We start from the raw sequence: 26478 nt of genomic DNA on the forward strand, positions 1-26478 counted from the left end.
CCCCGGAAGCATCTGTACTAAACTGGATGGTCCATGAGGGCAGGTGCTACCTCTGTTTTGTTTGTCGCTCTATCCCCATCACGTGACACGTGGTAAGCCCTTATTATTTGTTGACTGGCTGAGTAGCTAAATATTAAAAATCCATTCATCTCTTAAAATTTGCTGATACTGTCAGAGCATGTTGAGTCAAAAGAGACCATAAAGGGAAAAATCACCTACTTTAATCCCCTCATTTTACAGGAAGGGAGACCCACAGAAAGGAGATACCGAGTTCCGGAGAGACTCTGAAGTACAACCCAAGCCTCCTGACTTTTGCTCAAGTCCCTTCTCTGTGTTGGGACCCTGCTCCAACGGCATAAACATATTCCCATTTAACTGTCACAGCAACCATCTGGGGACAGGAGTAAGGAAGAAAGAGCGGGACCCCTGCGAGAGAACACTGGGGCACAGAGGTGAAGTGGCGTACACCCAAAGTCACACAGCCAGAGTCTGGGGCTTTCTCCGCCACAGCCATGCTAAGAGCTCATTCAGCCCCCAGTGTCTCTGCCTATTGCTCCCCGCTTTTATGAGCCCTAAAAGAGATTTGAAAAACCAAACAGGCCCTAAAGTTGCAAAGACCTTCATCTCTATTATGCACTCCACTTCTGGAAGGTTTGGTCAATCTGTCTGCCCAGTGCAAAAACTAAGACCATTCAGGTATGCAAAACTGTCATCTCTTAAAGGGGCTGGTGGCCCAAGTGCTGGTCTCAGAGGCCGAATGGCCTCAGATGGCACTGAGGACTTCTCCTTGCTATGGTGGCACTGTATAACTGGGACTCGGGGTCCTTGGGAGACTATTACAGCCCAGCTCTAATCTCAGAGGTCCTTCTGGACTCTGAGCTCAGCAGGCCTTCCTGACGATAGGCTCATCCACACCCCTGGTCCAGGCTTTGCTGTCATGACTGGTGGCTTCCTCAGCAGCAAAGTACTATTGTACAGCAGAGAAAGGTCTTCAGAGGAGGCCAGATGCCTTAGGAAAAACACCAAGAAAAAAAGCCAAATGGGTGAGAACAGCCCTGTGCTACCCTCCTAACATCACACTCAAGTGACCTGAAGCGAAGATTTTTATCTCTGGGACAAAACACTGCACTTAGGAATGAAAAGATAAAGCATTTTTTTTTCCTAAAAGGGCAGGGGCAGAGTCCGCTCACCAGCATCCTGTGTCCTGAGTTAGAGGTAATTTACAATGTAACTGAAACATAAAACATCTTATCAATGACTTGAAGATGCTAGTGTGGCCTGCTGTTCAGCCAGCACTGGGCAGGAGCCCCAGCTCTGCTCCACACCAGCCGAAGGATCTCAAACAAATGGCCCCACCTTCCTACATCTGGCTCCCTGGGCAGGGTTTGCAGGGATTAAGTGAGGTCATTGTCGTAAAGCACCCAGCACCATGATCCGCACAGAGTGGGTGCTTAACAAATATTAGTTCCTTTTTTTTTTTTTTTTTTTTAAGAAGAGGGAATGAATTGTACTTTGGAAATAGAATAGTCATGGAAAAACCCAGGGGCCCCCAGTGAAGTAAAGTTCCACCAGGGCTAAACAGAGCTATTTCCCACTGGTTTGTTCAAGGACCAGCCCTTGACTGGCTTCCCACACAGAGGGCTTGTATGCTTCCTTTCCTGTTCTCCTTGAGCCGGGCATTCCCAGCAAAAATGCAGTTAGCCACTCAAAATGCAATCATTACGACTCACCCAGCAGGCACAGCAACATGCTGGCTGACATGTGCATACACATACTAAAAATGCACGCAATGTGATGCAGCCTGATAGAACATGTGGCTCCCTTCCACAGACATTCAACAAAACAGTAGAGCTGCGTGGAGAGGGCAGGAACTTCGCAGCCAGACGAATGGGGGCCCAAAACTGTTTCCTTCCTTTAACAGCGAGTGGTGTGATCTGGGGCAAGTCACTGGAAGTGTCAGTCTGAAAAGATGGTAATTACAATACTTAGTTTTGGGTTTTGTTGTGAGGATCTTATAAGACAACGTCTGTAAAAGAATCTTCTAGAACACTTTGAGTTACTGCAGAAATGTCAAGAATCTGAAATGGGAGGCGAGAGGGGAGTCCAGCGCTGAGCTCACCTTCTTTAGAGTGTTTTACCCAATAAAGTGGCCTCAATCTGTTTTTCAACTCCTTTGGGGCTTTTTGCCTATTAATGGTAAGACTTTGACCCTAGCTCACTTTGTTCTGCTCTGGACCTCTTCTTGTTTTGCCTCAATAAATGAGCCAGCCCACCATCTGAGTGGGAATGCCATGTTTCCCTCCTACATCTCCTTGCACCCACCATCGACAATCCCCAATGCCCAGTGCAGAGCTGGGGACAGCGGGTCCTCCGAGAAGGCTGGGAAAGGAGAATCGAATTCATCTTCAGCCTCAAACCTCTTCCCCAACTCCCTCCCTCCTTCCTCTGCCTCCTTGGAGCCTGGTTGGATGCGAGGGCCAGCAGTGAGCAGGAAGGCAGGGATAAAGAAGGACACAGGAGTGACACTCTGGGTATGGATCCGGATCCAGATCCAGGGTAGATTATTTCGGAATGAAAACCAAACAAAAAAGCACTGCAAAAAGAGAAATTCTCTCCCTCCTCTCCTCCTCTTTTATCTGAAAAACTGTCAGATGGAAAAGGAAGAAGGTCAAGTGAAGCAGTCCAGATCTGAGACAGGTTAGAATTTGAATCCTATTGGCAGCCATTTTGCATAATACTTTCCCCAGTTTTGTCTCATTTCAACCTTCACAACGTCTTGGTGAGACAGATCCTGTTGGCCCATTCTATGGATGGTAAAACTGAGAATAAAGGAAGCGTCGTCATTTCTAAGATCACACAGCAAGGAAATGCCAGATATGGGGCTCAAACCTGAGTCTGCCTTCTCTAGATCTTAGGTTCTTGCTATTATGGGGGGTCATTTATCCACAGGACAAAAAAGGAATTCTGAGTCCTCGGCCCATCTTAGACTCTCCTCTATCCTGCCCCCACCGCCGATAAGCCATACAACCAAGCGACCTCGGTGGGGTGCTCGTGCAGCTACTCAGTGATTCACCCAGCTGCACTTGGGATTCATGCACTTTTCTGTGAATGTGATCTAGTTCTTTTAAAAAGACACAACATAACAAATATAATTTTAAAATCCACTGGAACATCACTTTTCACTAAAGGCTTTTTCTAATTTTTAGTTGTAAAAGCACCCTATACAATTGGACCCCTTGCCTGCCTCTCCAGCCCCCCATCCCCCTACTGTGTGCAGGACCCACAGAGGCCAGGCTCTCTTTCCTTCATGCCTTTCTTCCCAGAACTCTTCCCTCCTTGGGCAGGTTGGCTCCTCCTGCCTCATCCCTCCGACCTCAGGTGAGGCAATCCTGCCTCCAGGAGTCTTCTCTGACCACCACTCCTCCAGAGTTGGGACCCAGACCTGCTAAGCCTCCCAGCATCAGGGCCCACCTCCTGCACAGCCCTGTCATTGTGAGCTGGAAACACCTGTTCCTCTGTCTGCTGCTACCAGTCTGCGAACTCCTTGAAGGCAGGGCCTGTGCTTTGTAACTCCTGCTTCCCAGCAGCCAGCTCAGCAGAGGCCCAGCAAGTGTTTCTGGATCAAAGAATGAATGAATCACCTCCCTGCCCACCTTCCAGTAGGGTTTGTTTCACTCTTGACTTGAAACTCTGCTTTTTCAGCTAGGTGCTCTGTCCCTTTGCCTACTCTGAAATTCTGGGGTGGGGGGAGGGGGAAGTACTGCAGTGGGTTGGGTTGAATTTTGTCCTCCAAAAAGATATATCTAACCTTCTGTACTTGGAAATGTGACCTTATTTGGAAATAGGGTCTTTGCAGACATAATTAAGGATCTCAAGATGAGCTCATTTTGGATTTAGGGTGGGCCCTAAATCAGCCACGTGAAGAGGAAGGCAGAGGTCAGAGTGATACTGCCATAAGCTAGAGGTGGCCAAGAATGGATACTCCCTTCGAGCCTTCCATGGGAGTGCAGGGTTTTGGGCCTCCAGACCTGTGTGAAAATAAATTTGTGTTGTTTGAAGCCACCAAGCTTGTGGCATTTGTTACAGCAGCCCTAGGAAACCAGTACTAGCAGCAACCGTGCCTCCCGTGGCTATGACGTCCCAGCCACCCACCTGCCCCAGAATCTTCAGAAACCTCACCATGCAAACAGGAGGGCCTCCACGAAAGCCTTACGAGGTACTGAATCCCAAAGGCCTTCTCTGTATTTTCAGCTGGGTTGCCTGTTCTAAAGGCTGACTGAAGTCAATGTGAGGTTATGCCAACCCCAAGGTCAGGAAAGTCCGTCAGCACGGAAGGCACCAGCAATGATGCGTGTGTGCCACAAGCTAGCCATTCTATGCTGGTGTCACATTTGGTCGTATTCCACTCAAGACGCATCCATGCCTATGTTCTCAAGGCCCATCTTCGAGAAGAGGGAATTGAGGCTCAGGGGGCTGGGGCAACCTGCTTGAGATCTCACACTGTTCCCACCGTGCATGTTGGGTCTGGAGTCTGGGGCTCCCGGGGCTGGCCTTCACTTCGCTAAGCTACCACGCTTTGGGACAGGAACAGAATCAGGACAGGGAGGAGGAAGCGGAGGGAGAGACCAGTGGAGGAGAGGGGTTCAGCTAGCAGACTTTGTGCTTTTGCTTTTATAGGCTGGGAACAATTAGGTATCGTACTGCTAACGTTCCATGTGTGTGGTGGTGCCAAATGTAATCCTCGAGTGATCCTTATCTATGATCGGTATGCATCCGTATGAGCAAATTAATCATTCTGTAAAGCCGCCATGGGAATTCCAGACAACCCTGCAACGACGGCAGGAAGCACAAGCATGAGAGCGAGCACGTCACTGCCACACACGCAACGGCACTGGTCCCGGGGGCGCGTGTGTGAAGGGAGTGGGCCCCTAATCCTCCTCCTCGCTGCTCATCGCCTTGGTCCGGGTGACATACATGCTGGTTAGTGAGCCATCTAGGCCCAGAGTCCCGTGTAGCATTGACGCGGGCTCTTCCCGGGCATTTTGGAGAGAGGGCACACACATTCATGCACTCAGCAACTATTTATGGAGCGCCGACTGTATGTCGGACTCTGGAGACAGAGCAGAAAGCAATCATATGGTAATAACATTGTACGGTGACAGATGGCAACTGCACTTTTCCTGGGGAACATTTCACATACGTGAATATATGAATAACTGTGGATTCACTAGAGTGTACACCTGACACTAATATAACATTGTATGTCCACTAACATTTAATAAGAAAAAAAATAGAAAAAGGAGGGGAAAAAAAACAAAACAAAATCTATTCCTATAAAGCTTATTGGAGTGTGGGAAGAGAGACAATAAAAAGTAAATAAATAAATATATACTATTTCACCAAGAAGTGAGAAGGAAAATCAAATGGGGGACTGGGAGAGACCGGGGTGCCATGTTACACAGGTCATCCGGGGGGCCTTCCTTTTAAGGTCACAGGTGGGCAGAGGTCTGAGGAGGTGAGAGTAAAGTCTGCGGATACTTGGAGGGGCAGGCAACTGCAAGTTTAAAAGACCCAAAGGTAGAATGTGCTTGAAAAGTTCTAATAACAGCCAGGAGACCTTTGAGGCTGGAGCAGAGGGAGCTGAGATAGGGCAGGAGGAAGCCAGTCTGAGTGTTTGCTAGGACACAGTCCACACAGGGTCTGCAGGCCATGGTGAGGACCCTGGACTGCTCTGGGTGTGATGAGAAGCCACTGGTGTTGGTGGGCAGGGGCGAGGGGAGGCGGGGATCTGGTGCAGGTTCTGGAAAGATAAACAACAGAAGGCTGGCTGGAGGCAAAGAGGCCAGGGAGAAGGCTGCTGTCAGAGTCCAGGGGATGGAGAGTCCTGGATGGAGGCCTTGAGTCACAGGGATTGAAGCAAACTGAAAAAGACAAAGAAAAGGAAGGGAAGGGAAGGTGAGGGGAAGAAAGAAAAAGGGTGGGAAGGAGAAAATACAAATGGACTGTGAGAGAAAAGACTGTTCTACATACCAAACAAGAAGTCAGTCATCAATTACTGAATGTCAGACTCTGGGACAGCAAAAGGGAAATGGATACCTCCTCTGTGCTAGCCTCTGTGCTAGATCTTCATATGTCCCACCTCGTCATATAACAGTCGTTTGCGGCAGGAATCCCGAGCCTCTGTTCACATGAGGAATCTGAGGCCCAGAGAAGTTCAATAATTTCTCCAAGGTCACACAGCCAATATGGGAGTGCTGGAATCAGAGTGGAGAGATTGTCTAAGTCCAAAGCCTGTTCTTTCCAAACCTCATTCTGGCTGGGTGCAGAAAAGATTATCGACATAGTCCCTGCCCTCAGAAACTTCCCTGACTTACAACAGCGCCATGAGGTCAGAACTGTTATTGTCTCTATTTTTAGAAATGAGAAAATGGCTGCCCAGAGAGGTTAAGTAACTTGCCCAAGTCACAACAGCTGGTAGGTGGCAGAGCCAAGAGTCAACGCTGGTCTACCTCCTCATATCTTAACCACGACTCTGTGTGATTACCTAACGCCATTGTTTTGAACTTTAGTAAAACATATTTTTAAACTTCATTTACAGATAGGCGGTAGGTAAGAAGAGAAACAAGTCATCTAAGCCGACCAGTACTCCAAGACTTCTTGAAGAACACACACGCATATGCACGCGCGTGCGCACACACACACACACACACACATTTATTGACATACATACATACACATACGATATGGACACACCCATAAAGTGCATGCATACACAACATTCCAAAGTCAATTACTTCCTAAATTAACCTCTGTTATCTGGGTCTCTGGGGAAGTTAAGTCATTTGCCCAATTATGATGAACCGCCAAAGCCATCTTGTACATTCCCAGGAAGTACATGGATGTAGTCCTCAGATTACTTCTTAAAAAGTCAACTGGAACATTCTACTACCATTTCTTCGAGAAGGTCAGGGAAGGGTTAGTGGTTGGAAGGTTGAAATGTCAAATATTCATCCCTCGGCAATAGAGGACTCCTCAAAACACCGATTCCCAGTGCCCTGCTTCTTCTCGGAAATGCAGAGTCACCTACTCTGATAATTCAGTCAGAACATCAGGAGGAAAAAGACTCCTGTCGAGTGGTGCTGTGATGCAGGGAAATGTGAGGAAACTCACTTTGTCCTCCAATAGTCCTGAGTTCTAAGCCTGTTTCCAGCCCTTCCTGGCTACGTGATTCCAAAGAGGTGACTGGGGTCCCCTATAAACAAAACAAAGATAATATAATACCTACTTCTGAACTATCACGAGGGCTATAAAGATCCCTTAAATAAAGTGTCAAGCACACAGCTGATGTTGATGGAGGGCAAAGTTCAGAGTCTCGACCTTTCCCCTACAAAGTAGACAGTCACTAACTTCCAACCAATAGAATCTATAATTACTATCTCTGGCCACCATGGGAAGGAGTTTAAAAGGGGCGGGGGGGGGGGGCGGGGGGAGAAAGCAGTCAGATGTTTTCACGCAGAAAGGCAGGCCCAGGCATCATTACCACGTTGCTAGGTAGTGTTAAGCCACCCACCTAGCCCCAGAGTGGGCAGCAATTAATGTAATTAGTGCAGTGATGAGTGTCCTCTGCAACGATAAACAGCTCGGTCCTGCAGAACTTGACAGACCTGCTGGTCCCATGGGGCTCCTGACCTTGAACGTCCACTTGGGGAGTGGTGTAGTACGGTGTAGTGGAAAGAGACAGGCTTGGAGTCAGATGGAACCAGAAGTAAATCCTGTCTTTGTGTGTCTGAAGGCAAGCTGTGTCCCCTCTCGGAGTCTTCGTCTCCTCATCTATAATATGGGGCTAATAATATTTTCACAGGCTTGTTAGAGTTACCTCTACCATCATCATCATCATCATCATCATCATCATCATCATCATCATGGAAAACCCCAAATCAGGCTGGTGTTGACCTGGCAAAAGGTTGCACATAAACATTGCTGGTACCAAAGTCGGAGCAGCCCCGTTGTTCTTCTCTGGCTAAAGTCAGACCAGGCAGCACTGATCTGACTGGCTTTAGGGGAACCATTGGGGTTTGGAATGCAAAGCACATTCATACCTAGAATAAAAAGGGAGAGAAAGTTCCCCTGGATTTGATCATTTAAGATCATGTCATAAATAATTATCACTAGTATTCTCGGCAATACCACCACTTACGTAAAACAAAAGCACACGGCAATCTGGCAGTCAGTCATAAAAGCACAAAACATGCTTATGTCTTCATATGTAGCAATTTCATCTTCAGAATTAATACCCTCACAAAAGAAGTAAAAAAATCCAAAGGTTGTTATGTGTAGGTAAGTGTGGTTCTTTTTTTTTTTCCCTAAAGATTTTATTTATTTGACAGAGAGAGAGAGCACAAGCAGTGGGAGGGGCAGAGGGAGAGGGAGAAGGAGACTCCCTGCTGAGCAAGGAGCCCGATGTGGGGCTCGATCCTGAGACTCCGGGATCATGACCTGAGCGAAAGGCAGACACCCAACCAACTGAGCCAGCCAGGTGCCCCAGTGAGGTTCTTGATAATCATTGAGAATTCGCTAATTTGTCCAACAGTTACTAAGTGCCTACTGCTACCTGGGATAAACCTTGAGTGTGGGGACACACACACACACACACACACACACACACACTTAGGATTCATTGAAATTAAGGTTCTGAAAAGGTCTATAAAATAGAGTGAATCAAGAGGGAGGGATCTACAGGGAAACTACTAAGCAAAACTGAAGCATAATCCCTGAGACTGACATGGGAGAGACCACGTGGATTCTTGGAAACACACATATGAATTGATGTTAAGCGAAAGAGCCAAAGAAAAACTAGAAATAATCACAGGACTCAGAGAATGTCAAAACCAGGAAGGGCCTCAGAGAGCACCAAGTTCAGCAGTTCTCAACCCTTTCCATGGCGTCTTGGACAGGTGAGACTCACATAGCCTAACAGTCTAGGCAGAGAAAACAATTTGTGGGTAAAAATAATAAACATTTCAAGCTGCTAGCTGTCACTCCACTGTCTTCTCTCCCACTAGAGAAAGCTTTCCTGTATCCCTGGGTGTAAGCTGAAGCTATTAAAGGGATAACCTTGAATCCACTCTAATTTGTTTAATAAAATGGAGTTTGGGAGTCAACACTGCAGTGGAGAACCAGATCTGGCCCAGCCCTTCATGCTATTGGTGGAGAAGCTATGGCCCCAAGTGACCCAACTAGCCTGTCATGCTAGCACAGACTTCCAGCTCAGTCGGTATTCACTGAATGAGGATTCGTGAATGAATAGGCAAATGAGATGACATGACTAAGGTTACCCAAACTGTATGTGGCTAGTAACACGTACTGTTTGAAACTGAGGGATTGGGAGTGAATGTATCTATCTATCTATCTATCTATTTATTTATTTATTTATTTATTCATTCATTCATTCATTTAATGGAATGCTTCACAAATTTGCATGTCATCCTTATGCAGGGGCCAAGTTAATCTTCTCTGTATTGTTCCAATTTTAGTATATGTGTTGCCGAAGCAAGCACTGGGGGTAAATTTGGAATGTGGTACCTAGAAATGCATGTGCATTGTATTTCCTTTCTTTATTTTGCTCAAGTGTAGCCTGGGAAATAAAACAACTGCCCAATAGACATGGCAATGTAGAGGGAGCCACAGTAATAGCCCGAAAAGACGTGGAGTTCTAGAATCTTCAAGATATGGATGATACCAGGAGCGCCTGGGTGGCTCAGTCATTATGCAACCGACTCTTTGGTTTTGGCTCAGATCATGATCACAGGGTCTGGGATCAAGCCCAGTGTCAGGCTCTCTGCTCAGCAGGGAGTCTGCCTGAGGTTCTCTCTCTCTCTCTCTCTCTCTGCCCCTCTCCCCCTACTCTCCAGTGTCCGGTCTCCAGTGCTTAAAAGCCACAACTGAGAGCCCCCATACAGTAGACACTTTATCTGACCAGTAACCTAGTCCAGAGCCCGTAGACAAAGTCCTCAATAGCTGATCACTGGTGACGGCTCTCCCCTGCCTTTTCCTCTTTCCAGAATGCCCTTCCCAAACCACCCTCCTCTCCCAGGGTCGGCATTTCAATCCTTCGTGTTGTAGCCCCTCCTTAGAGAGGCCCTTTTGGATCATCCCCTTTAAGAAGATCCTCCGTTTTATTTCCTTAAAGCCAGAAGTGTATAGAGATCTTCAAGGTCTGTAGCTCCACTGTCTCCTGACTCCCCCGTCAGCTAACGTCCAATATTCTGCTAGCTACACGGCAGGGAAAACATAGTTCCAGATCACAGGCAGTTCCCACCTGGCTTTTTTCACTCATAAACTTGCTGCTTATTGTGATTTCATATTAATTTATTTATTATCTATATATAGCAACTATAATACTAGTGATTACAGTTGACATTTACTGGGCACTTACTGGGTTAGGGACTCATCGATTCATTTAATATCCATAACAACCCTCTGAAACAGGTTCTGTTGTGAGCCTTAGTTTACAGAGGAGACAGAGTCGGAGAAGGGAACTGGACCAAGTGTATAGAGCGCGTCAAGGACAGAGCCAGACGGCAGAGCCAGATGACTTGGCTCCAGAGGTTAAGTGCTTAACCTCTAGGCGATGTAGAAGCACGATGAGGCAGTTTCCATGTCTTTTTTGCCCACCACTTCCTTCCCAGGGCCTTGTATAATGTATGGTATGGGATAGGTCCTCAATCAGTATTTGTCAAAAGAATGAAAAGTAAGGAGGGAGGGGGAAGGGAGGGAGGGAAGGAGAAGGACTGGGGAGGAAGATTTGCCACCAGCCCCTTCGTGCTCTCCCATAGGTAAAGTAGGGCTGAGACCCACTGAGGAGTGAGTCCCTGCCACACTTGGGAGCACAGAGACTCTGGAGATAGAGCTAAATGAGACAGTGTCCCTGTCCTGGAAGGGTGCCTGCATCCTCGTCTCAACGTGGTCCATTGGTTCCGATGCTCTCAGGAGAGCCTGGGAACCCCCTCAGTGGGTGCAGGGCCCTTCCCTGCCTATGAAAGGGGGTTCAGCTCTAATGCAACCATTCTGCTCCAGGGCCCCTGTGAGGGCCCTCAGAGCACATCAGTGAATAAGACAGAGCCCTCTCTCCAGGAGTCACAAGCTAGTGAGGAAGACGAACCCTGGAACCAAGGAGAGGAGGGGGGTGCGGACTAGTCAGACTTGGATGGGAGGGAAGTCGCTGAATGTATTCTGCCTCCGGGAGTCTCTGCTTGTTCAGCCCATGAAGCCCAGGACTGGGGCAGGCTCTTGGTCGAGAACTGCACCCCTCGCCCTCCACACCAGCACACGTGGCCGCCCTGCTCTACTACACGATACGGTGACACGTGCAACTCGAAGACAAGCTAAGACTGATTACTAGAGGAATGAGAGCCGCCTTCTTTCACACTAATTTTTCCCAGGATCTTAGCATCTTGTTCCACTGAACAAAATACGGAACAGCAGCGGAGCAGAAACTGTCCCGCACAGGGGAATGCAATTGCCTCAGAGACATACAGAACTGGGGGGACTGGGCATTGTGCCCTTTCACCCTCCATCCTCCTGCTGCGCTGTTTGCCTACATCAGCTTTCTTAAAAGAGCTTATTGCATGGTGTGCCCCCATTTTCAAGCACCTGCCCTCAGCGCCATAACTCGGCAGCCTCCTCTCTCCCTTATGCCTTCCATCAAGCAACCTTCCCCAGTTTGAAGGTCAAGTCCTGTATTTGCTACAGTGTGTGTGCGTGTGTGTATTTATTTATTTCGTCAAAATTTAACAGGTCTTTTTAGCTCTATTACTTCTATTAGGATACTGAGAGTTTTATCTTAGCGTTGTGGTTACGATACAGCACAGGTTTTCTGTGGTCTGCCTCAACCTTATTTTTGCAAAAAGCCCTATTATTTTTTAAGGTACAACTCCACAGAACACCAAGCTTTCCAGGAACTTCCATGTCGCATTGTAGCAGAAATGCCTGTAGCAGTGGGGGGGGGGGGTGGCAATTACCACCCTCATTTTCAGATGAGGGAACTGAGGTGCAGAGATGTTTAGTGACTCATCTCAAGGCAATGAAACAGTACTCGAATCCAAGTCTTCAAGTCCATTTACCCAGTTTTCACTGTACCCACAACACTTAGCACATTTCCTAGTGACACGGTAAGCAACTGATCAGTAAGTTATTCAGGGAATGATTAATTCTGCTAACAGATCATTCATTTATCCAACAATAGAGTCCATGAATGCCATTTGGGGGAAAAATGAGGGAAAGAAGGTAGCTAAGTTTTTTGAACTCCTACTATGAGCCAGGGATGACTTTTGATGCTCTTTGAACACACACACACACACACACACACACACACACACACACACACACACTATGAGATAGCTGTTGTCATTCCATTTTATAGGCAAGAAACTGATGTTCAACAGTTTAAGGAAATTGCCCAAGATCACACTACTGGGAAAGGAATGCATTGAGATTTGAACCCAAGTCTTCCTGATTCCAAAGCCCATACTTTTCCACTATATCAGTGGAGAACACCTACCTCCTGTAGAATCTGAGAATAGTTTCAGTAGTACAAGGACAAATCTATTTATTTGAATGACTATGTATTTATTTTTACAGTGGTCTAAATGTTTATGGCAAGTAATATTTGTTATCAACTTAAAATTATAAGACATCATCTCCCATAAAAATATTTTTAGGTTTTAAGAAAGTAAATCTCTTTCAAGAAACATATTAAGAAAATTAATTTTAGATCTGTAAGCAGACATAGCAAAATGGAAAAAGTGGTGAGTAAATCACTGAAACTTGAGGAACACAACTCTTAATCCTTACAAAACCCTGGATAATACATTTTTTTATGCAGTCAATTCCCATGAGCTAGATCAGGAGATATTGTCTAAATTAGCTCAAATAGAAAGGAAATTAAAATAGGCATGAATCCCTGGCCAGTGTCTTCAGGAATTTAACATGGCACTCTTTATTTTAGTGTCTGTGCCAATTGGTGTTTTCTTCGCAGGACTCAGAGGTAGTTGGTCTAAGAAGTGCTTGGGTTCTCACAAGACAGAGGAAGCAATAGAGAAAGAAGACTATATGTATTATTAACATATAATGTATTATTTGTTTCAGGGGTACGGGTCTGTGATTCATCAGTCTTACACAATACACAGCGCTCACCACAACACATACCCTCCCCAATGTCCATTGACAATATATATTTTAAAGAGAGTAATGGAAGTTTCAGGGCCTAGTGAATATTCCCAAATGATCCATGCCCTTGATGTTTGTGTTAGGAGGAGAGAAAAGTAAAAGGCCCGGGGCCCACTCTAGACACCTGGGTTTCAATCCCATCTTAGCCACTAATTTAATGTGTCACTCAGGTAAGTGACAGCTGGGAGGTTCACTGTCCCCACTGGCTAAATGAAGGAATTTTGATTTCCATAACCACTTTCCAGCAATGTGAGACACACCCAATCAAGAATAACTATAATTGGCAAAAGCAGCTGTCCATGTAAGTTAGAAGGCACCTGCCTATCACGGGCAGCACAGCCCTTCCTGCTCTAAGAATCTGTGATTTCATGATTTAAGCTCCTTGTGCTGCAGATGGCCACACAATTAGCAGGGATGCATAGAGAGGGCCATTAAAGTCTCTGAATTATGCTTAGAATGTCACACCACAGGCCGCGTAAGCCAAGCTGGTGTAAACGCCTACCTGCCCTTCTAGGCAATGAGTACCCTGGTTAATTAAACATCCATGTTACTATCACTAAGCTCATTATAATTGTAAATATGGAGTTTGTATTTTTAAGAAATGCTTAATGCAACTTTGTAATATACTGAACACAATTTAAACTATCCTGGCTAAGTATTCTCTTTTCCTCACTTTAGTGTTATTTTTGTAACTAACCAAGTGGATTGTGGTAGATGACTATACAGCAAACATTCACTATCTCCTTCCATACCCTCCAGGACCTCCCAGCTTCACTTATATTGGACTTGGCCATGGGGCTTGCTTCAGCTAATAGAACATGGGCAAAAATGACAGTATAACCATTTCAAGCCTCGGTCTTAAAAAGCTTCCCACGTTTCCATTTGCCCCAACCTCTGCCATGAGAAGAACAGATCCCTGGTAGACACTGCCTCTCTAGGATGTGTTCCAGAATGAGATACATCAAGCGGACCTGCATTGGACCCTCAATCCTATTTCTTCAGGGTGCACAGGAACACACATGATATGGCACTGAAGTCAGCAGTTCCAGGAAAAGCCAGCATCACTATTCCAAAGACTGCAGGGGAGCCCAGTGCGGTGGAGAGAAGAGACCACCCACCGGGAACTTAGGAAGTATAAGCCACCTCAACTAACCTGAAGACCCATAGCAGGAAAAGTAATACTTAACCTTAGATAGCACTCTGATTTTGTGGTGGTTTGTTTCATGACAAAAGCTGATTAGTCCACCTATCGTGACCAGGACAAATATAACAGAAATCATATGCTTTTAAAAGATGGGATATCTCTATCCCACTCCCAGTGAAAGTAGCTGACAATCACCATTTGATAGGTAACTTTCAACTCCTTTCTCTGGATTCTCCAAGGATTAAATGAGCAAATGCCTGTAAAAAGCAGCACAGTGATGGGTCTATGATGTAGCCGCTCATTAAACATTAGCTGTTCTTATTATATTCTCGTGCAAACAAATATCTCAGGTTCAGGACTTTTTTAGTGCATATAAAAATGAGACCATGCTATACACATTACTCTGCAACTTGCTTTCTTCGTGTAACATGGTATCATGGGTTTTTTTTAGGTCAACTCATCTTTTCAAGGGCATTTAACTCACTTTTTAAATTAGCTACATGATATTCCAGGGTTCAAATATACCGTAATATATTTTATCTATTTCCATTTTGTAGATAAAGAAACTGACATTCAGAGAGTCGAGGTGTTTGTCAAAATATTTGCTGCTCCTCCCTGTCAAGTCCTGACCAATCACAGGTGAGTAGAAGTGACAGGTGAGCAAAACTTTAAGAGCTATCTCATGGTGTTACCTCTCTCTTCCCTGTGACACAGGGCACCAATATTTCAGAAAGGGGGCTGCCACTTCAGCCTGAGTTTCAGAGAAAGAGCTAAGGCCTAAATCATGATGGAAATGTAACATGCACATAAAATAAACTCATTTGTTTGAAGACTCTGAGATTTGGGAGGTGGTTTGTTACCATGGAATAATTTAGAGAATGTTAATACAGTATTTTAAGACTTTCAAGTGTTTGGATGTTCATTGTAAATATTCATCATCCACTGGTTTGGCCAAGCATCAACATGCTTGTCAATCAAGATGTGGGTTGACAGAATAATGGGAAACAATCTCTTCCTTAACTTCATTTTTAAAAATTATCAGTAGCTTTCTCCCCTACTGCCAAATCACTAGGCAAAGAACATGATGGTATCATAGAAAAAACAAGTCTAACGATGCAGTCCAGTAGGTTGAGGACATCCTCTGTATGTGGGAAGGCTCTTAGGTAGGTCAGGATCATGAGAACGTTGACCCATTTTCACCAGGTTGCAAACTACGTACACACAAACACGCAACACGGCACTCATGTCAGCAGTTCCAAGAAAAGCTGTCATCACTACCTAGAAAACTGCAGGGAAGGCAGGTGCAAAAGAGAGAGAGTAGACTGAACAGGACCTTAGGAAAGCTAATCCCAGTCTCCCCGGGTATCAGCTCTGGACCTCCGTCTGCTCAGAGAACTACCGTGAGGATCCAGACAGGGACAGCAGGTGTAGTTACAACTAATAAGAAAAAAAACATTTTTTTTTATTTTGTATTACATGTGTAATATATGTTTCTTGTAGAAAGTTTTAAAACAAAAAGAGAAACATAAGGAGGAAAATGGAAATTACCCAAATATCACAACTGTCACTTGATATCTTGATGGTTAATCAGTCATATGTATAAATGTATACATATAGAGTACAAGGCCTTCTGTATGCATTTATTAAGTGTGTGCATACATTTATTACAAGTTCCTCCTCTCATGCTCATCTTTTCCATTCTTCCTTTCTAGTTTACCTTTTGGTCCCTCCAAACATGTCCCATAGTCATGCTCCATAGTCAGACCTTTGTTCATGCATTCCCTCATCCTACAATTCTCTTTCTCTCTCCACTGACTCCTCTTCTCCTGGCTACTCCTCCAAATCCTTCAGGTTTCAGTTTGTTCATCACCTCCTTAGAGGACAATTCTCTGGCCACTACCTCATCAGATGTCCCTTCTGTGTGAATGCAGAACATCCTGGCATGACATCATCATACTCAACCAGTCTTGTCCCCGTATTGTCCAACTTGGGGGCAGGTACTGTAGATTTTGTTCACCAATGTTTACCAGTGACGGGCCCATGGTAAATACTCAAAAATTGTTGAATAAATGAACAACACAGTTAGCAAAATGTGCTACCTGTATTTCTTCTGAAATCCCCAAGCTACCTGGCATTTCTCAATAAATATCCAGTGAAAGATTAAATATAGAAGAGAGGATGTAGGCCATGGCCACATGTCTCATGCAGTTTATAAGTTGTACGGGAAGAAAACATTACCAACAGGAAGCATCAGTACGTAATTAAGTGCTATATCCTTTACTTCTGCCTCCCCCACTAATTCTCTTCAAACAGGAAAGGGCAGAACAAAATCCCTAACTTTAGCTCCGCATTTATCCTCTCACTGAGCGGATCCCACAGCACCAGCTGGAATAAGAAGGCACTAGCAACTTTAACACATATACTCTCAAATCTCAGCGGTTCAACACAATACAGTTGACTTCCCATCCAGGCCAAGTCTAATACAAATATACTCCTGGTCAGTGGGCAATCCTCCACGTGGTCATTCAGAGACCCATGTTCCTTCGGTCTGTGGCTCTGTCCTTCTCTATGTCCCTTACACTTAACCAGGAGATGGGAGAGACAGTTTTAGGAGCTAGGCCTGAACCTAGCACACATTACCTTCACCCCCTCTGCATTGGCTAAAACTTAGCCACATGGCCGCACCTAATTACAAAGGAGGCCAGAAAACGTAGTTTAGCTGTGAGCACAGGGGGAAAAGGAGTTTGGTGAACACTCTGCAGTTTTTCTGCCACAAATATCTGTCATACATTAGAGTACAGAGAGCATCTTAAGTGATCCCAAGGGCAGGTAACTTTGGTTTATGAATACCGAAAACTCTTGTCTTGACAGAAGAATGTCCATCTAACTAACACTGGACACAAGAAAACAGCATCTCAGATTTTCTAATTTTGAAAGTAATAAAGGGTCAATTCCAGAATTGATAAACCACTAATGTTGGTCACCACCCCCGGCCAAATTCTAAAAGAGAATATTTAAAGATGGTTTTTATGAAATTTGAAAACAGAGTTGATGATTACTACAAGCTACTATGAGCTCACTGGGAATTATCATAAACTAAGCCAGCATAGTGTCTGTCACAATGTAGACGACAAATACGGGTTGAATGGATGGCCTTCAATTCCACTTTTAAGGTAACTAGCCCATTGATAAGCAACTGTGACTTCAGGAATTTCTTCCTTAAATACTGCAGAGTTTTCCTCTCTAACCTCTAAACATTGCTCTCATTCTGACCTACACACCTGCAAAGTCAACCCTCCCATGAGACATTTGTACAACCACTTGAAGACATCTATATATGCTCTCACAGTCACTGATTTTTCCCCCTAGGTAAATAAATATGCCTCGTTCCTTCAACTCTTCTCCATGGGACACGGTTTTGAGCTTCTCACCATTTGACTGACCCTCCCTGAGATCTGATTGGCCAAAACTGCGGTCCCCAGTTTCATGCCCACAATGCTCCCAATACGGTCGAACCAGCAGCTTTCAGCAGAATTACCACTCCCCAGCCCTGAGTATCACTAGACCTACATAAGTAGCAAAGACACTGCCAAAGGGATTCCTGCACTGGGAAAGGGGCAGGACTTGAAGACAACTTCCACTTTATGATCCCAGAAGTTTTGTGGAAGTTTTGTGGAAGTTCTGAATGCTGAGAAGAAATCACCAGAAGGCTGATGGTGTGCAAAACCATTACACATTCCTCCTTGATCAAAACCTAGTCTGTGCATACTCTCCAATGACTCAGTTCACTTACGTGTATTTCAATTTTCTTCATTTCTGCCTCTTTACTCCAACTGTGATGTGAATGCATATATCCAAGTTGACAATCTGGGGGGTGGGGGGGGAGAAAAAGCAGGTGGAGGGTGAGGGAGAGAGTGAAACATTCCAAAATTGGAAACCAGTCTCAAGCACATGAGAACAAATTTTGTGGAGAGTTGATCCAAAAGAAGGGCTTCCACAGGGGCGCTGACATATAACAAAGATTTAATGAGCACCCTCTATGTGCCAGGCACCATACTAAATGCTGTGGATACAGTGAAGACCGAGAAGGATGCCTATCCTGCCTCTGGGTGGCAAAATAGATCTTAAAATTACGCTTACACAAAGAAACATGGAATAACAAATTTAGGTAAATTCTGTTGTTACAAAGAAATCTCCAGGTCTCTGGATTCAGCTTTCCATGAGGGGATATTTGCTAGAGTAATTTCGTGTCCACTTTCTCCATCCCTTATTTCCTTCCCATGAGAAGGGTGTGGGTTACCTGATTGCTGAAGTCAGAAGAAAGACCCAGCATGCCACCCCCCAAGCCATTGCCCTGTCTTTTCAGAAGCAATTTGTCCACAGGATGTATACATTCACTGTCTATTTGGAAGTGGCTTGCAAGTGCCCACCTTTGCCAGGGACCAGCAAGTAAGTTTAATTCTGGGTAAAGCATTGGGAAACCCATTGTGTCTGCCATGCCCTGCAATCTCTCCTCTATCAGAGTAACACTGTGATCTCCATTCATCTGACTCCCGTATCTAACTTCCAGCTGGTTCTGAGCTCAAGAGGGAAAGAAAGGAGTGTTATTTATTACATTCCTGAGTTCCCAACCACTATAAAGAAAAAACAGACTTATGAGAAAGTGTAAGAGGGGAATCTAATTTAGATGGGGGAAGGGTACAGTATGAAAGCAAGCCTCTTCAAGTGTTATTAAAGCCAACATCCAAAGGAACTAGAAATTGACCAAAGAACAGGGAAGAAGTGGGAAGGCTAGAATAAAGGTTCTTAGGCAAGAAATAGTTTATCTTGTTTGAGGAACTAAAGAAGTCCAGTGTGGCAGTCATTAGGGCCGGTCACCAAATACTGTAGCTCTCTGCCTTCCAGGCAAATAGGACTGCACTTCCTGGTCTCCTAGTGGCTGCGGGTGGGGGTAGGGGGGATGGGGGAGTGCGCATGAGACTAGTTTTAACCAATGAATTGTGAGAAGTGACACGGTACATTCTCTGGCAAACGTACTTAATTGCCTGGCCAAGACCCTTCAGAGTTCACTTTCTGTCTACCACGAGATCTGTAATGTTCCTGAAAGTAGGTGCTACATTCGGCTGGGTCCCAGAGAAGGCAATGTGATTGGAGTCCCTGCCAGCCCTTGATGGATATGGAGCAGGAACAAGAAATAATTTTGTTTTGTCTTAAGTCACCAAGATTTTTGTTTGTTTTTTTACTGTAGTATAACCCAGGCTATCCTGACTGATGCAGTCGAACCCAGTATGGCTACAAAATAGTTGGAGAGGTAAGATAGCCCAGATAATGTGAGATCTTATAGGCAAAGTAAAGAATTCGGGTTTTATCCCAAATCCAATAGGATGCCCTTAAGGAGGTTTCAGCAGGGGTGTTGGATATGCCCCAATTTTTATGTATTAAAACAAAGTACTACTACTATTTGACTATTAAAATACCCCCTTAATTCCACTACAGAAAAGGCTATTTTTAAAAAATTCATCAACAAAAAAATAAATAAATAAAAATTTAAAAAATAAAATAAAAAATTCATCAACAAGCATTTATTGAGCACCTTCTTACCTCCCATGCACCAGGCACCGCATTAAGCATCAGAGATACAAAACTGAATTAGAAAAAATATATAAAAATATTTTAAAAAATGAATTAGACACAGTTTCTGGATTTGGAGTCAGGGATGTAAGAAGACATCTACATGATAAATATTCTCTGCTTCAGATGTGTACCCAGTATAGTGAGAGCGAAAGAAAATAATAGCTATTTGAGTGTAGGACAGGAGAGGGTGTAACAGAAAGCTTCAGAGGGAGCAAATATTCGAGCAGGGTCCTGAGGGGGAAGTAGGAGTTTGCCAGGTGGCATTTTGATTAAGGATAAAATGAAATGGAAAGACAGAAAAACATTAGAAGAATTGAAAATGTTTAAGGTAGCTGAGAGCCTGTGTAGTTCAGGGTATGGTAGACTGAATTCCTCTTTGCAAATCCTCGCTGCCCAGCCCCACTGACGTCAGGCCTGACAATGCGAACTGCTCTCAGCAGCAGCTTTAAGTACCATGCTCTTTTCTCTTTGCCATGACAATCAGCAATGTTTCAGAAAGGTTCCTAGAGAAATGATGATACTGTGTGAAAGAGAGACACAGCCAACCCATAATAGACATGCAGTATGAATGAAAAATAATTCTTTGGTTGTCATCCGGTAAGATTTTTGGATTGCTACCATACCATATACCATTGTATAACCTAGGCTATCTATAGGTGTGCATTTCCAGCTCTTGACTTCCAGACACATAGTAGAATTGCAATTTCTTGCACCCTTTAAGTAAAACAGGGTCATGTGACTTGTTTTGGACCAATAATATGGACATACCAGTAATGTGTGTCGTTTCTGGGAGGAACCTGGATTGCCAATGTGAATTCACCACACTTTCTTTCCCCTGTCAAGGTGATTGGGATGATCATGGAACCATTCATCAAGACGAAACCTTCTTCAGATTCAGCCTCTGAATGAGTACATTGAACAGAGCCCCTCTGACATTGAACATATAGTATGAGCAAGAAACAAAGTTATTTTGTTAAGCCACTGAGATTTTAAAGATTTTGTTTATTTATTTGAGAGAGAGCGAGAGCACACATGCAATTGAGGGGAAGGGCAGAGGGAGAGAGAGAGAAAGAGAGAAAGAGGGAGAGAAGCAGACTCCCCGTTGAGTGTGGAGTCCAACATGGGGATCAACATGGGGCTCCACAGGGAGCTTCACGCCAGGCTCAACACAGGGCTCAATCTCACAGGGGCTTGACCTCACAACCTTGAGATCATGACTTGAGCCGAAAACAAGAGTTGGGGGCTTAACTGACTAAGCCACCCAGGCACCCCAAGCCACTGAAGATTTTAGAATTGTTCAACATGGTGGCAAGCCTAGCCCATCCTGACAGATACAAAAATTAGAACCTAGATACACGGTAATGTAATAACAACAAATAAAAGTAAACCTTTATTTAGAAGGCAACAACTAAGAGCACTTATCAGAAGCTAAAAGGATGGTGATCTATTTGGTGAACAGATCACCCGTGATAAGGCAGAAGGCATATCATGAACCTAATGAACTAAAGCAAGAGATTGTAAAACAAAATGTTAGTAGCCTGTGTTGGTGGCTGTTGGATACATTTGGAAACTTATTACAAAAAAAAAGATGAGCTCAGAGAAGATCTGCCCAGTTTGTAAGCAGAAATTAAAGTAGGGAAAATCTATAAATTCAGAGATTTTCAGGGTTAGAAGAGGCTACTGTTTCTCAGTCTCAACTAGTAAAATATAAAATTATGACATGTTTTCAGAAAAGAAAAAGGCCAATTAAAATCAGCCTTGAAGTATGTATCAAGTCAAGGGTATGGCCTCAAACCTATTGTTAAAACTTCTGGATAAATTAAGATATTACCCAGCATAGGCTTTCAATTGGACAGAATGGCTTTGGAAAAGGGAAGAAACGTTTCACTCCCCCACCAAAGCCAGGAAAACCCAAAGCACACAAAACCAAGTCCGGAGAGAGAGGAGAAGGGAGGGACAATGAACGAGAGAGAGAGATACAATGAGTGACAGAGAGAGAGATACCAGCAGGCAAGACAGCAAGAAAGCAAAGAAATACAGCAAAACATGGAAGTATGTCTGGGAAAGAATTGGCTGTGGCTATTAGCTCAAGGAACGCCTGGAATCAAACAGATAAGAAGCCTACATTTTTGTGAGAGTTGTACTGCCAAAAGCACATCAGCTTGGATTAAAGAAGACCATGTTCAAGACTTAATATCACTTTGTACCTCCCCCAATTTTTAAAAGCTTATTTTAAAACATATTTCCATGCCCTCTTCAGATATAGAAAAGGAAGACTTTTCTCAGAGAGCAAAGCCAGAGGTCATAGAAAGCAATGGATAGGGCAGCTACGCGAAGGAGGTAGAATCAGGGTCTTATCAGGGTGTTGGATGGGGCGGCAGTGGGGGGGGGGGGTTCCTCAACATGTCTGCTCAGTGGATGGGTGTCTACCGTGGCTTCCCATTCCTTCACTTTCCAAACGGCGTGCCCACAGCACTTAGCCCGTCTCTGCCCCACTGGTACATAGTGAGGGTGCACAGGATAGACGTCTTGCATTTAGAAAAAGAGTTGCATCTGGAGCTGATACAGAGTCTACTACGAATCACCCAGAACCTGGAAAGTGAGCTTGACATACTGTGACTAGATGAATCTTTAGGATTGTCCTCCCTGAGGAAAGAATGAGGAAATTCTGCTGTGGGAAGACAGTAAGCCAAACATTTGGTGAACAGAAAGGAGACTGCTAGAGTCATTAGTCTTGTTCTCCAAATAGTCCTGGCTCTCTCCCTTCGAGATACTCGGCAGGATTACAGAGATTTAAAATTAGGCATTGCCATGTGACTTGCTTTGGCCAATGATAGCCGAGCAGAAGTGCAGTGTGTCAATTCCAGGTGGATGCTCGGAGAGCCAGTGAATGGTTTGCTGCCTTCTCTCCTCCAGCCAAGATAGTAATGAGAAGCACGTGTCAAGACAAAGCCTTCTTCAGCCCGAGTCCTCAAGTGTCCACAGTGAGCAGAACACCCCTGCAGACCCTGAGCGGGGGCATGTAGCATGAGCAGGAAATAAACTTCCCTGGGGTAAGCCACTGAGCTGTCTGGCTTGTTCGTTAGAGCAGCATAGCCCAGCCTTTCCTGACTGATTCTGAAAGTGAGAGAAGAGGCAGGAGAGCAGGAGTGAGAGTATGAAAGGCTCCCTCTCTCCAGCAAAGGTCTCTGAACTCTTTCCTGGTCATAAGGGGAAGCCATGAAAGCTTCCAATCAGGGGTGTTAACATGAACAGATCTGTTATTTTTTGGATAAAATATGCTATTTCTCAACATAAGGAGAAAATAAACCTACAAAACCACATAAGGCAGAGAGAAATACACAGAACCCTTAGGCAAAAGATACACACACACACACACACACACACACACACACACACAAAGTCCTAAGTCTTGAAGTTTCTAAATACAGGAGCTCTGAAAGGAGGCTCTGAAAGGAGTTCCAGAGGATCAAGCATGGTAATTTGCTCTATCCTACCATCCAAGTGCCATTCCCCTACAGACATCTAAAACTTCACAAGAAAGTCTTCCAGAGAGCAGAGCAGATACAAGGGAATGTAACAAAGATCTGAGGTCAATTTCCAGCTGTCTGTGTGACCTGTGCAAGATTCTTAACCTGAGCCCAGTTCCTCATATGTTAAATCCAAATAATAATATACGCTGTTCGAGATGGTTGTGGGGAGAAACAGCATATTTAAATGGCTCAGGTGAATACCTGGCTGGTGGTAGGTGTTTAATACATGAAATTTCTTTTTATTACCGTTAACATAAAAAAATTATTAAGAATGTCAGCTCCCTAATTACAAAAGAAAATGATTCAGAGTAACAGAATAGAGAATGTTCCCTCCTCGAGGAAAGTGACTGGATCTTGTCATCACCGAATCCCCCCCACCGCAGCTCAGTGCCTGGCTCACAGGAGCCACTCAGTTTTCCTCAGCTGCGGGAGGGAAAGAGAGGTGAGTGCGTGGGGTGAAGAAAAGTTGTCAAGAGTTCTGACACCAGCTGCTGTTGGGCCACTGAATCTGAACTCTCAAAGCCACAAATACCTTAAAGCTCTGTAAACCCAAGGCTGAATTCCCCTACATTCAGAAGCTGAAAAGCCAGAATTAGAATCTAAGAATACAAACTGCTGCAGGTCCGACTTCAAACCCCAGTCCTCAACTGGAGGCCCGGGAAAGTGCTGACTTCTGACCCTTTCCTCCCTCACCTTCCTCCCCTCACTGCTCCTCGCAGGAGTAAGGACACCTGGTCCTGCCGAGTCACACTCATATCCTGTCATTCCATCGAGGCTCTGGGAAACCCCCCAGGAAGGGTAGTTAGGCGACCACCTACTGGCCCCAGAGGCAAGGATGCCGCACTAACTCAGCCCAGGGAGGTGGGTCTCACCGGCCCCACTTGCAGACCTGAAAGAACTCAGGAGAAGTTCAGCGATTTGTTCACTTCACACCGTGGCAGCGCTGGCCACGAGAGAACCCACGATTCCCGACTTCGGTATTCTTTCCGCCATACACTTTTGTCCCTAAGGGGTGCGGGGTAGGGGGAGCATAAAATAACAACCGCAGACAAGGAACCACTTACATGTGTCTAGCGCTTCCTAGAGGCTACCCAGGATATGGGCCCACCTCCCGACCGGGAGCGGAGAGATTTTAAATCCTGGTCTTAGCCCTGGCTCGCTGCGTGACTTTTTTCTGAGTATCCGACGCTCTCGGACTTGTTTTCCTGTAAACAAATCAGGACCAGAGGGGTGTGTGTGTGTGTGTGTGTGTGTGTGTGTGTGTGTGTGTGTGAAGTGTAGTTGCATGTTGTGCGGGGGCGGGTAGCAGACGATAACCGGGGTTACCCAAGTTTCGGATTACCTAAACGCTCATTCACAATTGGAAGCTGAGTTGCCCCCTAACTCTACCCTCTATTAAAAAAAAACCCCATCGAGGCAAAACTGTGAACTCATGGTCCGGAGGGCGCAGTGGGGGTGCAACTCGGACTTAGCTGAGCACCCAGTTTCGAGCAATGCAAATCACTTGGCTTCCAGGCGCAGCCAGACAGCAGAGCGGACGACCGCTCCTGAACTTGACCAGGAGACAAACTTCGCAGCGTCCTCATCGTGGGGGGCCCGCTCGCGTGAGACCGCCCCTAAACTTAAGCCCACTTTCACTCGCCCCCACGGGGGACTTCATAGAGCCACCTTAAGGGCGGTGCTCCCGCCCCCCGGAAGTGCGGGGGGGCACAGACCGGGGCGATCGGCCTCTGGCCCCGCAAGGCGGCGAAGTGCCCGTGGATGACATCGAGCACCCCAAGTGGGGAAATACCCCTCACCCCGCGCTCTCGGCTCCAGACACCTGGCCCGGTTTCCGAGCAGTCCGGGTGCCCGCATCCCCGGCATTCCCGCCCGAGCCCTGAACTTGAGCCCGCCTCGGTCAGAGGTTCCGAGAGTCCGCGTCCGCCCGACTCGCGGTAGCCACCGTCACTAGACAGTCAAACCCCAAGACGTCAGCCCACAATGCACCGGGCGGGCCGGGAAAGACGCGCCGGGGAGGGGAGGGGAAAGAGCCCGGCGCGAATCGCGCGGGAGGGGGAGGGGGAGAGGAGGAGAAAGAAGGGCCCAACTGTAGGAGGGCAGCGGAGCATTACCTCATCCCGTGAGCCTCCGCGGGTTCGGAGAAGAATCTTCTAGGGTGGAGTCTCCATGGCGACGGGCGGGCCCGCCCCCTTGAGAGCGACGCGAGCCAATGGGAAGGCCTTGGGGTGACATCATGGGCTATTTTTAGGGGTTGACTGGTAGCAGATAAGTGTTGAGCTCGGGCTGGATAAGGGCTCAGAGTTGCACTGAGTGTGGCTGAAGCAGCGAGGCGGGAGTGGAGGTGCGCGGACTCAGGGAGACAGACAGACACAGGCAGGCAAGACGGCAGTAGAGTCCGAGCTGCAAATCTTATTTTCTTTTCCATTTTCTCACCAACTGCCCAGAGCTAGCGCCTGTGGCTCCCGGGCTGGTGTTTTGGGGAGCGTCCGGAGAGCCCCTTCTCCAGCCGCCCCCAGGAGGAGAGCCCCGCTGCCCGGGAGCTGCTGACAGCGCGGAGAGAGGCGACAGTCCGTCCGAGGAAGTCCGGAGAGCGGCTCCAGCGGCTAAGAACTTTCCTGGCCAGGAGGACAGGGGACAAGTGGCCCGAGTCCCGGAGCGAACTTTTGCAGAGCTTTGCTGCGCCTGAAGCTGCGGCGGCGACGGTGACGACAAGAAGGCAGCGGAGAGAGGAGACTGAGGAGGGACGTGCGCCCAGCTTCTCTCGCACCGGTTGCTGAACTTGGGCGAGCGCGAGCCGCGGCTGCCCGGCGCCCCCTCCCCCTCGCAGCGGAGGAGGGGACAGTCGTCGGAGTCCGGGCGGCGGAGACCCGCCGCCGGCCGGCCACAGCGGGATCGGCGCTGACTGCCGCCGCCGGGAGGGCCGCTGTCTCCGGGAAG

General features: G+C 46.2%; 1 non-coding gene across 1 annotated transcript; it reads right to left on the minus strand.

Moving 5' to 3' along the window:
* Nucleotides 1-9450: 9450 nt before the first annotated feature.
* On the minus strand, nucleotides 9451-9557 carry LOC121102162. Its single transcript, XR_005834250.1, has one exon. It is a non-coding gene; the product is annotated as a U6 spliceosomal RNA (small nuclear RNA).
* Nucleotides 9558-26478: the final 16921 nt, after the last annotated feature.

The sequence above is a fragment of the Ursus maritimus genome, unplaced genomic scaffold (assembly GCF_017311325.1).
Source record: "Ursus maritimus isolate PB19 unplaced genomic scaffold, ASM1731132v1 scaffold_12, whole genome shotgun sequence".
Lineage (NCBI taxonomy): Eukaryota > Metazoa > Chordata > Mammalia > Carnivora > Ursidae > Ursus > Ursus maritimus.